This window comes from Odocoileus virginianus, chromosome 19 (assembly GCF_023699985.2).
Source record: "Odocoileus virginianus isolate 20LAN1187 ecotype Illinois chromosome 19, Ovbor_1.2, whole genome shotgun sequence".
In the NCBI taxonomy this organism is placed as follows: Eukaryota; Metazoa; Chordata; class Mammalia; order Artiodactyla; family Cervidae; genus Odocoileus; species Odocoileus virginianus.
The window spans coordinates 1,151,091-1,169,327 of record NC_069692.1 but is presented as its reverse complement, the minus strand read 5'-3'; the positions used below and the strand labels follow the sequence as shown (position 1 = coordinate 1,169,327).

The following is an 18,237-nucleotide window of genomic DNA, read 5'->3' as shown; positions in this document are numbered from 1 at the left end:
CTTCACACTCCAGGATACCTGGCTCTAGATGAGTGATCACACTACTGTGGTTATCTGGGTCATCAAAATCTTTTCTGTATAGTTCTGTGTATTCTTCACACCCCTTCTTAATATTTTCTGCTTTTCTTAGGTTCATGTCATTTCTGTTGTTGTGTGTCCATCTTTGCATGAAATATTTCCCTTGTATCTCTAAAGTTCTTGAAGAGATCACTAGTCTTTCCCATTCTACTGTTTTCCTCTATTTCTTTGCATTGTTCACTTAGGAAGGCTTTCTTATCTCTTCTTGCTATTTCTTGGAACTCTGCATTCAGATGGGTCTATCTTTCCTTTTCTCCTTTGCCTTTCATGTCTCTTCTCAGCTATTTGTAAGGCCTCCTCAGACAACCATTTTGCCTTTTTGCATTTTTTTTCGTTGGGGATGATTTTGATCACTGACTCCTGTACAATGTTATAAACCTCCATTCATCGTTCTTCAGGCACTCTGTCTATCAGATCTAATCCATGGAATTTATTTGTCACTTCCACCATATAATCATAAGGGATTTGATTTAAGTCATACCTGAATGGCCTAGTTGTTTCCCTATTTTCTTAAACTAAAATCTGAATTTTGCAATAAGGAGTTGAGGATCTGAACCACAGTTAGCTCCCAGGCTTTTCTTTCTTTGTGTGTTTTTGTTTTGTTGTTGTTGTTTTTTGTTTTTTTGTTTTTTTTTTTTTTTTTTTGCTGACTGTATAGAGCTTCTCCAACTTTGGCTGCAAAAAAAATATAATCAATCTTATTTCAGTATTGGTGGTGTCCATGTGTAGAGTCATCTCGTGTTGTTGGAAGAGGGTGTTTGCTATTACCAGTTCATTCTCCTGGCAAAACTTTGTCAGCCTTTGCTAGCATTTTGTACTTTGCTACTTTATTCAGTACTCCAAGGCCAAACTTGCCTGTTACTCCAGGTATCTCTTGACTTCCTACTTTTGCATTCCAGTCCCCTATGGATTTCAAGTATGGGGACTGGATAAAGAAAATTACATCTTTCTATTTATCTATCTCTCTATGCACAATGAAATGCTATTCAGCCTTAAGAATGAAGAAAATCCTGTCATTTGAAATAACATGATGAACCTGTAGGACATTATGCTAAACAAAATATCTGCACACAGAAAGAGAAATGTTGCATGATCTAACTTATATGTGGAATATAAATTAGCTAATCTCATAGAGGCAGAGAATAAACTGATGGTTCCCAGGGCCTGGAATTAAGAAGAAATGGATGATGTTGGTCAAAGGTTACAAAGTTTCAGTTATATAAGATTAATAAATTATACAAATCTGCTGTAGATGCAGGGATCTCAACTCAGCACTCTGTGATGACATAGAGGGGTGGGATGATGGAGGTGAGAGAGAGGCAGAAATTAATACAACATTGTAAAGCAATTATGTTCCAATTAAAATAATCTAATGTACAACATGGTGGGAATAGTTAACAATATGTCATTTCATACTTGAAATTTGGAAAGATGGCTGATCTTATATTAAATCTCAACACACACATATATGCACACTGATAACAATGTAGAGGTAATAGACATGACATTTATTCAGTATGTTATGATTATAGTGATCTTTTCATAATATATATGTTTCAAAGTATCAAGTTGTACTCTTTAGACACAATTTTTACATATCAAAGATATCTCAATAAAGCTGTTTTTTATTAAAAAAAAACAAAATTCTATTAAAGTTTTATTGGTAAACCAGGAATGAAAATGTACTATGGAAAAAAATAAAGCAAGAGGGTTAGTGTGTGACATGATCCTAAATATTGTGGTGTATGAACAAAAGAATGGAGTCATTTATGTCAAAGAGACTTAAAATGGGGCCAGGAGGCCATCAGCAAAGTATAACTCACACATTCCATACCTGGATGCTGTGTAAACTTTTGACCTGGCCATCCACAGACCACCTGGAACTCAATTTTCTTTACTCCATGGAAACTGCAGCTTAGCAACAATCTGATGCTGTTAAGTAACTGAATGCCTGCTAACACGAATCACAGTTCTGTAAAACAACCCTTGTAACTTTTTTGGAATGTCTTTGTTTTCTTTATACATCCTCACAATTTTGTGCTTCCCTTGGAGAACACTTGAGTTTTAACTCAAATCAGTGCCTCCCAAATTGCAATTCTTAAAATTTCAAATAAACTACTCTTTTATTTGAAACCTTCTACATTTTTTGGGTCAAAATTACTAAATTAATCTACAGTTTGGAGTCCATATTTATTGCAATTAGAAACTTTGAAAGAGCTTTACCTTTTTTTCTGCTTTGATATTATGTTTCTATTTCATGATATGATTGCTTCATCAGTTTAAAAAATGAAATACCAAGATTATATATTTCAGTCATTAGGAAATTGCTAGCAAAATACCTAGACCTAAAGTAAATTGGCCAAATAGTTTAGCTACTGCTCTTTTTTGAACTTTTCTCTTTCACCCCAGGCTGAATTCAATTTGCCATTAACTGCATTCTGTCAACCTTTGAATTGGATCATAGCCTTTATTTTGTGAGCCAAGGTGCTATTTTGTGATACTGTGTGCTGGTTACTACTTGCTACCTTCTACCCTAAAGGCAACTTTGGTTTCAGGAATGAGTTAACATATCAATTAGTTTATATTCAGAGTATAAAGTCCTTTGAGAATTTGAATCCAGTTGCTATCCTTACCGAGCAAGTCAATAGAAGGTCTACCTGGGAAATAGGACCATAGTTTATAGAAAAAAATGAGAAACTTGACTTCATTGTAAACTGTAAAATAACTGTAGTCTCCAGGCTAAACTCCCCTGACTGGATGTCTTCTCAGAGGGAAGAATCCCCAGTACCTTCTGTTAATAAGTCTGGAAGTGGAAGCACTGCTATACCTGGCTAACGCATCCATGGGAAGACCATGAGTCTCTGTTTATATGACGGTGCTCTGTATATTCTGGCCCAAGAATTAACAAATAAGGAACTCATTGTGCCCCAAATCAGAAGTTAAGCTTAGAAAATTTATAAAGCTCACCTGGTTTAACCTCTGTATAACAGATGCTTTGTACAATCTTGACCCAGTTTGAGGCCCAGGGCTAGAGGCCAGACAGTTCCCTTTCTTGAGCAACTGCTTAAATCCACATCACACAACACCAACCACATCCCTTGTGGGGCTTGCACACTGTAGGCCACTGTACAGTCATCTTAATGACCCCAGGATGAGGTACCAGATGACTAGAAACAGTGCCCCAGAGCCTGCGGAAACTTTTATTCATCAATCCTAAACCTGCTAACCCTTCCTTACCCTTCCTTCCCACAGAAAATACAATCAAGGCACTTGCCCAAGCTCCCCCTCTCCCTCAACTCCAGCCTGAGCTTGCCCTGAGTGGCCCTGAATGGCGTGCTGTGTTATACCCAAGGAGCTGTGAGGAGCAGAACCTTAAAAATCTGGTTCCTCCCTCGTGAGCAGCACCTAGTCTCACTACACCTCACGCTAGTTAATATGGCTAAAACAACCTCCTTACCTTCCCAAAGAGAAAAGAAATGTATGAAAAAGAGATAAACTGCCTGGATTTTCACCAATTTATTAAAGTTGGGTCCAAAATTCAGGTTGTTAACCACTGTCTTCGAATCCACAGTGTCTTTCTTCAAACTTCACATGAAAAGCAGAGATTACCAGAGAATAACGATATAGTAAAATAATCATAATATCCCTAACATACTGAGCAGCTAACTACTAGAACTTATTACTGTGTTTGGCAGTATACATACACAGTAGGGTATATATTAAAAAACTTGATTTGCACTTGAGAAAACTGATACTCAGAGAGGGAACTGGTCCAGAACAATTGGTTCTGCTTCATCATATAAGAGGCAATTCACAGTCATAATTCAAATGTTGAAACTTCCAAATCAATGCACTAGTCATCACCTTCCACAAAGGATGAGATACTAGAATCAAAGATTCCTCTCCCTTCACTGCTGGAAGAGGGAAAATCAAGGCAGGGAGGAGATAAAAGATAGCTGTGAGTTTTTAATGAAAGCACAAAGGGAAATTAGCATAATCTTTAGTGAGGAGACTATTTACTTTTGACCTTTTCCTATATTCCTTTATTTAGACATTTCCTACACTCTAGGTTTTTTTCATCTTTTTTGAATCCCTATAACATGCCAGACACTGGTCCAAGTATTGTACATACAATTCTCACAACAACTCAATGATATATTTTAATTAACCCATTTTACAGACGAGAGAACTGAGGTACTGAGCTACTAATCCAGGCAGTATGGCTCCAGATTCTACCATCCCCGCCACTGTACTAAACTTCTTTCATATGATGCATGCTCATAAATCTGTTGTACCTGTGCATTTTCCCCAGTGAATAGATCCATCTGAAATATTCAGGAAAGCCTATTAATCATCCCTTGGTATCTGAGGAGGGGTGGGACATAGGTTTCAGGACCTCCTCTTAAAAATCAGAATCTCCAGATGCTCAAGTCCTTATATAAAATAGCATAGTGTTTGTATATAACATACACTCATTCTCCCATATACTTTACATCAACTCTAGGTTACTTAGGCAGTTAGTACAATGTAAATACTATGCAAATAGTTTTCAGCCTGAGGAAAACTCAAGTTTTGCTTTTTGGAACTTTCTGGAATTTTTTTCTGAGTATTTTTGATCCAAGATTGGTTGAATCGGCAGATACAAAATCCACAGATAAGGATGTTTGACTGTATGCACGATTCTACCACATTTACCCCTTATATCTTATCATAGCCCCAAGGTATGTTCTGCATTCTGAGGGGCAGGATGGAGACAAGGCACTTCATGAACTATTATTAGAATCTGGGCTATGAAGTGGAAACCAAGGGATTTTTTTTCTAGAACCAGATTTCCTGGAGGAATGGGGAGGCTAACTTTACGTTAATGCATTTTCTCTGCTGTAACTCTGGAAGGAGTATATTGCACATTCCAAGATCAAACTCTATATTTGTACAGATTGGATTGTGGCAGATTGGTGGCAGACTTTTCATGGGAGACTTAACAAAGATTTAGGAGGAAGGTGTGTGGTATAATGGGAATCAGGAGCCAGATTTGGCGTGTCCACTTAGCTTTACTTCTTTAGCTTCGCTTCACTTATGTAAGCAGCTGTTTTCTCCTCTGAGTATTTAAATTATTAAGACACAATAAATTATAGAGCATCTGGAAGACCGAAAGGCAAAGAACCCACTATGGAATCTAATGGCTAATGGAAGTATCTCTTTGGCCTAAAGGAGAAATGGAATCGTGCCAGAGAGAAAATCAAGATGATGAATACCAAGACAAGGAGGGAATATTCTCTCAAGCAACATCAAACACACTTTCTGGGAATTATTGCCTTGACCCAGCTGCATGCAATGTCCAATCAGTTAAGGGTGGAATATCTCATGAAGCCAACACTTCTATAGGCAGATGTCAGATATATTGTGAACTCAGTTCCAGATCGTAGCAATAAATATCAAAATAAAGCAAGTTACATGGATCTTTTGGTTTCCCAGTGCATATAAAAGTTATGTTTATACTATCAGTTCAATTCAGTCACTCAGTAGAGTCTGACTCTTTGCAAATCCATGGACTGCAGCATGCCAGGCCTCCATGTCCATGACCGACTTCCAGAGTTCACTCAAACTCATGTCCATGACTCGGTGATGCCATCCAACCATCTCATCCTCTGTCATCCCCTTTTCCTCTCACCTTCAATCTTTCCCAGCATCAGGATCTTTTCAAATGAGTCAGTTCTTCGCATCAGTTGGCCAAAGTATTGGAGTTTCAGCTTCAGTATCAGTCCTTCCAATGAATATTCAGGACTGATTTCCTTTCAGATGGACTGGTTGGATCTCCTTGCAGTCCAAAGGGACTCTCAAGACTCTTCTCCAACACCACAATTCAAAAGTATCAATTCTTTGGTGCTCAACTTTCTTTATAGTTCAACTCTCAATACATGACTAATGGAAAAAACAAAGCTTTGACTAGGTGGACCTTTGCTGGCAAAGTAATGTCTCTGCTTTTTCATACACTGTCTAGGTTGGTCATAACTTTTCTTCCAAGGAGCAAGCATCTTTTAATTTCACGCTGCAGTCACCATCTGCAGTGATTTTGGAGCCCCCCAAAATAAAGTCTCTCACTGTTTCCATTGTTTCCCCTTCTATTTGCCATGAAGTGATGGGACCAGATGCCATGACCTTAGTTTTCTGAATGTTGAGTTTTAAACCAATTTTTTTCACTCTCCTCTTTCACTTTCATCAAGAGGCTCTTTAGTTCTTCTTGGCTTTCTGCCATAAGTGTGGTGTTATCTGCATATATGAAGTTATTGATATTTCTCCCAGCAATCTTGATTCCAGCTTGTGCTTTACCCAGCACAGCATTTCTCATTATGTACTCTGAATATAAGTTAAACAAACAAGGTGACAATATTGTAGTCTAAAAGTGTTCAATAGCACTATGTCTAAAAAACAATATACATACCTTAATTTAAAAATACTTTATTCCTAAAAAATCTAACCATCACCTGATCCTTTAGTGAGTCATAATCTTCCTTCTGGTGGAGGGTCTTGCCTCAGTGTTGATGGCTGCTGACTGATCAGGGTGGTGGTTAGTGAAGACTGAGCTGGCTGTGTTAATTTCCTAAAATAAGAACCCAGTAAATTTTACTATATTGATTGACTCTTCCTTTCATAAAGATGAAAGCATTCCTCTGATGCATGGAGAGCTATCTGATAGCATTTTATCCAAGTAGAACTTCATTAAAAATTGGAGTCAATTGTCTCAAATCTTGCTGTTGCTTTATCAGCTAAGTTTATGTAATACACTAAATCCTTTCTTATCATCTCAACAACCTTCATTGCATCTTCATCAGGAGTAGATTCCATTTCAAGAATTGGAATTCTTTGCTCATCCATATGAATCAATTCCTCATCCATTTAAATTTTATCTTATTTTTACAGCGATTCAAATATATCTTCAGGCTCCAGCTCTAATTCTAATTCTCTTTCTATTTCCACCACATCTGTGGTTACTTCTTCCACTAAAGCCTGGAAACCTTCAAAATTATCCATGAAACTTTAAATTACTTTCTTCCAAACTCCTGTCAATGTTGATGTCTTGACTCCTTCTCAAGAACTTCAAATGTCTTTCATGGCATCTAGAACAGTGAGTACTTTCCAGAGGTTTTCAATTGATTTTGCCCAGATATATCAGAGAAATCACTATCTATGGTATCTATGGCCTTAAGAAATGCATTTCTTAAATAGTCAGACTTGAAATTTGAAATTACTCTTTGATCAGAATGAAACAGCATGAAAACAATATTAATTTCATTATACATTTCTATCAGTACTCTTGAGTGATGAGGTTCATTGTCAGTAACCAGTAATATTTTGAAAGGAATCATATTTTCTGAGCAATAAATCTCAATATAGGACTAAAATTTTTCAGTAAATCATGTTGAAAAACAATGTGCTGCAAGCTAGGCTTTGTTGTTGCATATGTAGAGCACAGGCAAAGTAGATTCAACATAACTCTTAAGGGTCCAGGACTTTGGGAGTGGTAAGTGAACATGGGCTTCTACTTAAAAGACACCAGTTGCATTAACCGCTAGTAAGAGAGTCAGCCTATTCTTTGAAGCTTTGAAGCAGGGCATTCACTCCTCCTCTCTACCTATGAAAGTCCTAAATGGCAACTTCTTTCAAGAGAACACATAATAACGTGTTGTTTAGTGTAGTCACTTTCATCAATTATCTTAGCTAAATCTTCTGAATAATATGCTGTAGCTTCTACATCAGCACTTACTGCTTCATCCTGCACTTTGGTATTATGATGATGGCTTCTTTCCTTAAGCCTCAAGAACCTACCTCTGTTAGCTTCAACTTTTCTTCTGAAGAAGCTTCATAGAATTCTCAGCCTTCATAGAATTCTCTCTCTCAGGCTTCAGAGAATTCCAACGAGTTTGAGTCTTGCTCTGGATTAGGCTTTGGCTTAAGGGAAATTTATGGCTGGCTTCATCTCCTATTTAGACCACTAAATTTTTTCCAGTATCAACAATAAGATTGTTTTATTTTATTATTATTCACTGGAGTATCTATCCTTTTAATTTCCTTCAAAACTTTTCCTTTGCATTCATAAATTGACTCTTTGGCACAAGATACCTAGGGTTTGGCCTGTTTCAACTTTTGCTCTATCTTCCTTGCTAATCATTTCTACCTTTTGAAATTTAAAATGGGTGACATGAAGCTCTTCCCTTCACTGGAATACTTTCAGATCACTCTAGAATTATTAACTGACCTAATTTCAATACTCTTGTGTCTCAGTTTATAGGAGAGGAGAGGGAGTGAGATGAGGGAATGGCTGGTTGATGGAGCAGCCACATCACATACATCATTTATCAATTAAGTCTGGGGTCTTACACAGGAATGTTTCTGTGGTGCCCCCAAATAATTGCAATAGTAAATTAAAGATCATTGATCACCAAAGCAAATATAATAATGAAGTATTTTTAATTATTGCCAGAATTAACAAAATGTAGCACAATGACACAAAGTGAGCAAATTCTGTAGGAAAATAGCACCAATAGACTTGGTCAATGCAGGGTGACCACAAACCTTCAATCTGTACAGAATACAATATATATGCATATATGCAATATAAAACAAAGTGTGATAAAGCAAGATATGCCTGTACAAATGCTTGTGATTTTTTTCCTTTACAGTTTTTAGTTCTTTGAGGGGCTAAAAAGAGTATCCTAATATTAAATGGGTCCTCCCATCAGTAAAAAGAAAACAATTTTATGCAAAAATATTTTAGTTCTGCCTACCTCAGATATATCTCCAAGGCAGAAGTCTGCAAACTACATTCCACAGACCAAAACAAACCACTATTTATTTTGGTATATAAAAGAACTTCATGCATAGCAACACCTATTTAGTTGTCAGTTGCTTCTTCTGACAGCAGATTTGAGAAGTTAAAACAAACAAAATGGGTCATGGAACAAAAGTACTTACTTTCTGGCCCTTTTCAGTATAAATTTGCTGATTCCTGTTTCAAAGAGTCTTCAAGTTCAGAAGATGTCTGCAAAACCTGACCTCCTAAGCCACAGAAATTCAAGCATGTTTATTCCCCCATAGTTCAAGGGTATCCTCAAGATCAAGTATACCTCAAGGGAACTGATGTTCTTTCCACTACATCAGGCTTCTAACAAGCACATCAGCTGATAACTTTCTCCTTGCAGCATGCTACATAGCTCTTACATCAAGATCACCTCAGTACTGGTGATGGAATGCAAGAACTAGATTTATAGAAAGCAAATCATCACAAAAATATCCCCAGTGAGTCCTGGGACACCACAAAAAATCATGTAAACTTTCTTAAACACCTCAAATAACTCATTTTAACTACTTTGAAGCAATTTGTTAGATGCAAAGTAATGAAATTTTCCAGAATTTCACTCAACAAGTGGTGTGACAAAACTGGATCAAGTGCCTTAATTACCAGAAGTTATTATATAACAATGTAGCAAACTTTAGGCAAGTAGACTCAGTTCATTTCCTCAGTCGTGTCCGGCTCTTTGTGACCCCATGAATCGCAGCACGCCAGGCCTCCCTGTCCATCACCAACTCCCGGAGTTTACTCAAACTCATGTCCATCGAGTCGGTGATGCCATCCAACCATCTCATCCTCTGTCGTCACCTTCTCCTCCTGCCCCCAATCCCTCCCAGTATCAGGGTCTTTTCCAATGAGTCAACTCTTCACATGAGGTGGCCAAAGTATTGGAGTTTCAGCTTCAGCATCAGTCCTTCCAATGAACACCCGGGACTGATCTCCTTTAGGATGGACTGGTTGGATCTCCTTGCAGTCCAAGGGACTCTCAAGAGTCTTCTCCAACTCCACAGTTCAAAAGCATCAATTTTTCTGGCACTCAGCTTTTCTCACAGTCCAACTCTCACATCCATACATGACCACTGGAAAAACCATAGCCTTGACCAGACGGACCTTTGTTGGCAAAGTAATGTCTCTGCTTTTTAATATGCTATCTAGTTTGGTCATAACTTTCCTTCCAAGGAGTAAGCGTCTTTTAATTTCATGGCTGCAGTCACCATCTGCAGTGCTAGTGGAGCCCAAAAAAATGTAGACATGAAGAATTCCTAAGGAACCAAAGATAGGGGACCCCTTTATATCATACAAGCTGATAAATTCCCTTTCTATTGGTTACACCCTCTGTTTCCTAGGACTACACCTCAGACACAAGTTCTTAGAAGAAACCAATGATTCTTTCAGTTCTTCCTTAATCAAGCATGCATTGCTCCTCTGCTCTTTAACAATACTATTCGTTTTTCTCCACCCATTTCTGTGTTAGCTAAGATTTCCCTGGAAAGAAATTGAACTGGGACTTGATGTTCCTTACCTGTGGGCTCTCAAATCCCAGGACAAGGAGAATTCCAGAAACTCATCCTGATATCTTTGGCAAATCTACACAAAATCTCTTTTATTATGAACAGTTACCATCTTGTCTTTTCTATTCCTTTTTTTAATCTTTTATCTTCTCTGGAATATTATGGTGTAGTCAAGTCCCAGATGTTTCTTTCATGTAGTATTTTTTTAAGTTCTATATTAATATCTAACTAGTTAGGGCATAGCATCCATTTAATTGGTCAAAATAAGCTTTTTTTTTTTTTAAATGGAATAAAATGGAATTGATACAAATAGGGCAGATAAGAAAAGACAATGTTAGAGTTCACCACACTTATATAGATAACACACAGTTATCTATATCATTGTACATGTATATATGTTACATTTTTATATGCTATATTTATATTATATAATACTCTAATAATGAACTCTGTGTGTGTGTGTGTGTGTGTGTGTGTGTGTATACACAATGTAAAACAAATTTCTGTGAGCTAACATTTTAAAAAAAATTGTAAACTACTGTTTAAATGTCTTTCCTGTCTTCCCTACCACATCTTTCAAAGTTCTTCCTTTAGTAAATGATTCCATTTAGAATTGTAAATGATTTATCTTTAAGAATCCAGACAATTTTTGAGAGCCAGAAGCACCCTCTAAGTTTGCTTTTCTAATTCTTTGTTTAATTGGCCCATCAGTTCAATTTAGCTCAACAATTGTTATCTCTGGTTTTGCCCCAAATGCAGGAGGAAATTTTTACAGTGTGGAAGAAAAAAAACACCATTGTAGGACTAGAAATGCAATTACTAATTTATATATTTATTTATATCTGCAAATTGTTATTTGCAGTCTTATGTTATTATAAATCTGAAAATGAAACTGCTTTAACATTTATAAATTTTTCTAATTCATTATACACAGGCATATTTAGATCATTGCTTTTAAATATCTCAGTAAATTGTTCTTTGAAATTTAAGTAATATATTTGAGGAAAAAATAAACAAATAAAATTCCATGAAAATGAAAAAGAGCACTATCCCCACTGAAGTGGACATCTGCCCTCAGTCCCAGCTACTGTAAACAATGGCAATGACAATCTCCCTCAAATGAACTTCATTACATTCTGGGGAGAAGGTAGCATCTGGTTTATGAAGCAATGCACAACTAAGACCCTGGCTTTTATTAATATTTTTTTATCATTTGCTCTTATAATTCCACCAATTAACTGACTTGGTAAAACTGTATTTTAAAAAAAATTCATCAGTATTCATTTTCTACCATTTTTTTGTTTGTTTGTTTTTTACTTTTCAAATAGTTCATAATATAACCATGACTTTTATCTTTGTATTTTCAGGATGTACATTCATCATTCACCAATGGTGGTATTGAATCTCATCCTTTTTGATTGTGAGTTGAACTAGATGACTTCCAGGGTTTTTTTCAGCTTTAAAAATCCTTAATCTGGTCCATAAGACACTGTATCAAGAGGTTTCACCTGTCTCATGAACAGTATCTGATGCTGTACCCCACCTGGTTCATAATGCCCTGGTCTCACAGGTGGGCCACCAGCCCCCAAAGAGATCAAGATGTTCGCTAACTGAGGTCCTTGCCCACGTTCTTCTATTGAACATTCTTTCTCTGCTGCAGATTCTAGACCCATCAGATCTCACCCAAAAACCCCTCCTAAGGGGTACTTTCCTAATAGTCTTTGGGAACACTCTACTCTCCATCATAAGACCCTATCAACTGTTTCCTTGCACATATCACTATATAGATATGTTGTATCCCTTCTTATTTAATATTTTATCACTGGATTATGAATTCCATGAGGACAAGAAATTTTCTATATTACCCTACAGATTTTCACCAGAAGGCAGTTTTTAGTACAAAGAATATTCATGTGTTTTCATTTGAATAAATGATTGAAAGAATCACTGAGTTCTTTTAACCCAATTTGTTAAGCTTTTGAAAAATATTGCTTAAATTGGTCCTTCTAACATGCTTGTCTGCTGCTCTGAGACTCAGACTGGATGCTTTATAATAAGCCATGGTATAGGAAAAGGATTTTGAAAATTGTCTCTCTCTTATAACATACAAGGATCCAATGTCAAGAGCTGACTCCAGCACCATTAATTTCCAAGTCATCAAGTTCTCAATTTTCTCCTTCTCTTGTCAGTTCATTTGTAGTCTTTTCATTAATACATTTATTTATTCATATAATTGGTGAGCACTTGCCAGCAAGAACTATAGCAGTTGGGAAACCAGGCAAAAACCCTATCTTCATGAGTTTCCACTCAAGTAAATCCCTACACATAAAATTTACTTCAAGAGTAAGAGTACATTTCTTTCACCTTTATTTTCATCAAAGAATCTGATATGATGCCTTTCTTTCACATAATGAGTGATCAAGAACTGCTTTTAAATTAAAATTACCAACTATAGCAAAACAAAATCAAGGACAACATTAATCCTACAGAAGGAACTAGCCATTCTCAAATGGGGCTTAAAAGGTGATGGCTCAGAGAAGCATAGAATACTCTCTTTGACTTTTCCTGTCATCACTCCACTCTGAATTCACTGAATTTCCTATACACAGAAATTACACATCTAATCAAATACAGGATCCTGGACATTCATCTTCCACTATGACTGTCTTTCTTCATTCTGAACATGACCTCCCATTCTCACAGTCTCAATAGCAATGGTGTCCATCTGCCCAATTCTTTCCCTTCCCAATCTATGTTGCCAGATTTGTTTCTGAGTCCTACTGTTAATTACTTCAGTAGCTTCCCCAAACGCCTTTAGTATCTTTCCACTGCTCATCAAATTGTGTGTACATCTTACTCTGTTGGACAACAGTCCCTACCGTACAATCTGAAGTGAATTTTTTAATTTACACCCCACCATTTTACTTGGGAATTTTGATTATCCTGCCAAGTAGAACTGCTTTCCCCAGACCTCTAAGAGCTGAATTCTGATAGCACACATCCTTATACACATACATATTGTTTTAAATCTCTATTGAAAAAACAGTAACTGTGTTCATTAAGAAGACAGATACCTGTGCTGCACTGTTGAGTTAATAGCCCAGCTCCACTTAATATTACCTGTGTGGCCTTTGTCAAGTTAGTTAATCTTTCTGAACCTAAATTTCCCTCCTATTGCATGAGATAATAATAATACCTTCTTCATAGAATTGTAGTTAGGATTAAGTGGATTTGTATATGCAAAGGTCCTAGAACAGTGAGTATCAAAAATATATATATTCTCAAAAATCAATGTGTGTGCATGCTCAATCACTTCAGTTGTATTCAACCCTTTGCCACACTACAGACTGTAGCCCGCCAGGCTCCTCTGTCCATGGGATTCTCCAGGCAAGAATACTGGAGTGGGCTGCCATGTCCTCCTAAAGGGGATCTTCCTGACCCAGGGATCAAACCCATGTCTCCTGCATCTGCTGCATCACAGGTGGATTATTTACTGCTGAACCACTGGGGAAGTTCACCAAAATCAATACTTAGTACCAAAATTCTAATTCCTCAGAAACAGGAAACCTTTTAAGACTCCCAAAGTTAATTTGATCTTTCTTTCCTTTGCACCTTTTCTGGTATTCTGTTGAAATTTTTTTCTTACCTTATATCATGTCTCACACTTTCAAGATACTTATAAGTATATCTGAGTTTCATCTGTTAAAATGGTTAACCCCTTAAAAGTAGATAATCTATGTAACTTGTTTTTTATAACTGGTTTCTAAAATAGGGACTGGATACATACTTGGAGGCTAGAACTGAATTTTTTGCTTAGCTTCACTGTAACTGGACAAAACAAACTAGTCAACATATTAAAAAGTAAAGCTATCACTTTGCCTACAAAGGTCCATATAGTCAAGCTATGGTTTTTCCACTGGCTGAATATATTTGTGAAAGTTGGACCATACAAAAGGTTGAGCATTGAAAAATTGATGCTTTTGAATTGTGATGATGGAGAAGGCTCCAGAAGATCCTTTGGACTGCAAGGAGATCAAACCAGTCAGTCTTAAAGGAAATCAATCTTGAAAAATCATTGGAAGAACTGTTGTCAAAGCTAAAGTTCCAGTACTTTGGCCACCTGATGCAAAGAGCCAACTCATTGGAAAAGACCCTGATGCTGGGAAAAATCAAAGGCAAAAGGAGAAGGGGGTGACAGAGGATGAGATGGTTAGATGGCATACTGACTAATGGACATGGATTTGAGTAAACTCCAGGAGACAGAGGAGGATAGGGAAGCCCAGCATACTGCAGCCCATGGGGTCACAAATTATATGAAACAACTTAGCGCCTGCAATTCAAGAGACGCCTTCAATTCCTGGGTCAGGAAGATCCGCAGGAGAAGAGATAAGCTACCCGCTCCAGTGTTCTTGGGCTTCCCTTATGGTTCAGCTGGTAAAGAATCCTCCTGCAATGCCAGAGGCCTGGGTTCTATTCCTGGGTTGGGAAGATCCCCTGGAGAAAGGAAAGGCTACCCACTCTAGTATTCTGGCCTGGAGAATTCCCTGGACTGTATAGTCCATGAAGTCACAAAGAATCGGACATGACTGAGCGACTTTCCCTTCATTTCACTTCACTCAGCGACTGAACAACAACACGTACTTGAAGATTAAAACTGAATTTTTTGGTAAATGTCAATGCAATTGGACAAAACAGACTTGCTTTATTTGTTAATAAGTTTTCTGTTTCCTATACCATATCTACAAATATTTTATATCAGTGTTTATAAAACTTTGGGCTAGGGATTCTTAAAACAAAAACTATTCTCATAATGATACCAAGTCATTTACTTTTTTTATTCTCATTCTCTTACGTGTATACAGTAGAGTTTTCCTATGACTTAAGGACATGTGATAACATGACAAAGCAATACACTAAATGCAGAAACAGATATAAGAATCCAACAGTCTTCTCTTAAACCAAAGGTTTGAAGAAGCCTTTATATCTTGTGCAAAAAAGCACAGCTCCAGAGAGAACAAAGTTCTCTAGCTTGGATAATTTAGTGTCCTGAAAACCCATCTTCTGGTAATTACAGTTTATACAACAAGCCTTGAAGACAAAGTTGAGCAGAGAGAGTAGTGCTCAAGGAATTTACTCAGGAAAGATGTTCTTTAGTCCCAGGTAAAGGGAAGGGAACACTTCAAAGAAACAAAATTGTGGAAAATAATCAGTGTCATTTCAAAATACTCTGCTTGTACTCGAAGTTTATGTCTGTAAGTCATTTTAACTCAAATTCTCTAAGACATTGTGCATAATGCAAATGCAATGAGTTTGAAATCAGAAGGTGCAAGTTTGAAACTTGGTTCTCTTTAGAGATCAAGCCCATAATAATCTTCAACTCTGTAAATTCCATTGGTAATTTGAAACAATAATAATAACTGCTACTATTCATAGAGTGTTTACCCCTCTACTAAAAGCGTTAGTATTCATTTGATCATTAAAACTCCCCAAAATAAGACATGAATTACTATTCATTTGAAATTTACAAATAAGGAAATTTAGTTTTAAAAGCAAAGTAAGGTGCAGATGTATAAAAAATTTAATAACCAGAAAAACTTAATTAGGGTTGGGAGCCCAGAAGTGGGAAAACATACCCTACAACTATAGCAGGACCCAACAGGAAGGAGAAAGACTCTTTTCCTAGCAAGGGCTCAGCCAATGAAAAGACATAGATTCTTTATTTATTAAAGCTCCCCCAGAAAAAAGAGACCAAGATGGCGGAGGAGTAGTGGATGTGGATACATCAGGAGTACACCTTCAGACACTGAAATACATGCAGAACACCAGCTGAGAATGGACAGGGGTACCTGACCAGTGGAAAAGAATATTTAGAACCACACAAAACTCGATAAGACAAAGGAACTAGGGGGGAAAACAGAAGTGCTAGTGGGATTGGACCTGTCCTCAGCGGGTAGGGGAACTGAAGCAGGGGTCCGATCTCCACATGAGGGCAATTGTCTGAGTCAGAGGAGAAACAGTTAAGGGTGGGAGTGAAATAGCTGATCTGTGGCAGCCTAAATGGAATGGGAATCAGACAGTCCTTGCCGCAGCCATACACACCCCAGACAGGGACACAGGTCCCCTGGAAGGCGCAGCAGCTAGAAGCTGGAGTTTAGGGATTGTGGAGCAATCCCAGGACAAGAGCTGCCATTGACTGCAGAGAGACGGATCGAGGGGATGTGAGGGAGGAGACTGTGATCTGAAATGCCAGTGGAGGAAAGCCAGGCAGCCATGGAAGCAAAGCGATACAGCTGAGTCACACGTAGTGGGCAGAGCCATCACCACAGCCTCTCTCCCCACCTGCCAGCATCGGCAGCTGAACAATAGAGAGCCTGGCCCATCAAACGACTGATGCACTGAACTACAGAGTAGGACCCCACCCAGGGAGCCCCTTTAAGTGCCTGACGTGCTGATCTACAGAGTAAAACCCCAGCCAGGGGGGCCCAATATGTGTCTGACTTGCCTAACAACAGAGAAGGACCCCAGGGAAGTGAGCCTTCTAAGTGCCTGCATGGGCAGAGCTATGGAGAAAGACTGGCCAAAAGGCCTTCTGATCACCAGCTACAAGAGGCTTGAAAAAAGACTCTGATCGGGCCATAACTCTTGGGGTGGGAGCAGTCTGTGTCCCTGCACACTTGGCACTGCCAGGGTCCCTGCAAGCCAATCAGCTGTACCACCTTCATGCTAAACTCTCACTGGGGCAGAGCTGCCACAGGCCAAAAAAAAAAAACAAATAGTCGTGCATTTATACCCACAGGGTAGCTTTGGTCATGTCTGGACTCTTTGTGACCTTGTAGACTGGCCTGCCAGGCTTCTCTGTCAGGGGGGCTCTCCAGGCAGGAATACTGGAGCGTATGGGCCAACACTGGTTGCCGTTCCCTTCCAGAGCACTGTATTTCCTGCTGCCCTCGCCGCCGAACCCCTGAGCACCCGGTGCTGCCAGAACCCCTGAGACCCAAGCAGCTGTATCACCTCCACACCTGGCCCTCACAGGGCAAACCCAAGTCCTCCAGGGCAGCCTCAGGAGCAAGCCCCAGGGACGACCCACGTGCAGAGGTGGAAATAAAACCACAGTTGAAACCCAGGGGCAGTGTGGCTAAGGAAGAAGACCCAAAACCTTCCCACCAGCTGTACAAGCTGCAGATTAAATCCATACAATCATCTAAGCAGGCTCTGTGTCTATGGAACATATAAAAGGGCATGGAGAGCTCCCACAAAAGATAACACACTAGTTCTGATAGCTGTGGACATTGGAGGCAAAAAACAGAGGAGTAGGACCAGATTAGACCCTGAGCTGCCCCCACAGCAGGGCCAGAGATCAGCACAGTGTTAAAGGCATCATAGGGAGGGGAGGTGGACTGTGACAGCAGTGACTCAAGAGAAACATTTGCTATTCTTATGTTTTGACTTGTTCTGTCGATTCTTTTGGATTTTTTTCTCCATCCCCCCTTTCTTTTCCCCCTGTGTTGTAGTTGTTGATTATAATGGCACTATAACATCTAATTAAGCTTTGAGTTATTTTTTAAACAAATTACATTTTTCACTGTTGTCATAAACTTCTGCCTCTATGTCGGGCTTCCATAGTTTTGTGAAGTTTTCTTTTTCTTTTTTTCTCTTCACCTGTTTTAACTTTAATTTTTAATTATTTAAACCTATTATTATTTTTTCTACATTTATTCCTTTACTTCCCTTTCCTACTATTCTTTTCCCCTTGCAACTGATCCTTAATGTATATAAATCTTCTTTATATACCTCTAT

General features: G+C 38.3%; 1 long non-coding RNA gene across 1 annotated transcript in view; it reads right to left on the bottom strand.

Moving 5' to 3' along the window:
- Positions 1-1,991, bottom strand: part of LOC139039603 (uncharacterized) — a 41,315-nt gene extending 39,324 nt beyond the window's left edge. Inside the window, exon 1 of the long non-coding RNA XR_011492933.1 lies at positions 1,913-1,991. This is a non-coding gene — a long non-coding RNA (uncharacterized lncRNA). The remainder of the gene's footprint in view (positions 1-1,912) is intronic.
- Positions 1,992-18,237: the final 16,246 nt, after the last annotated feature.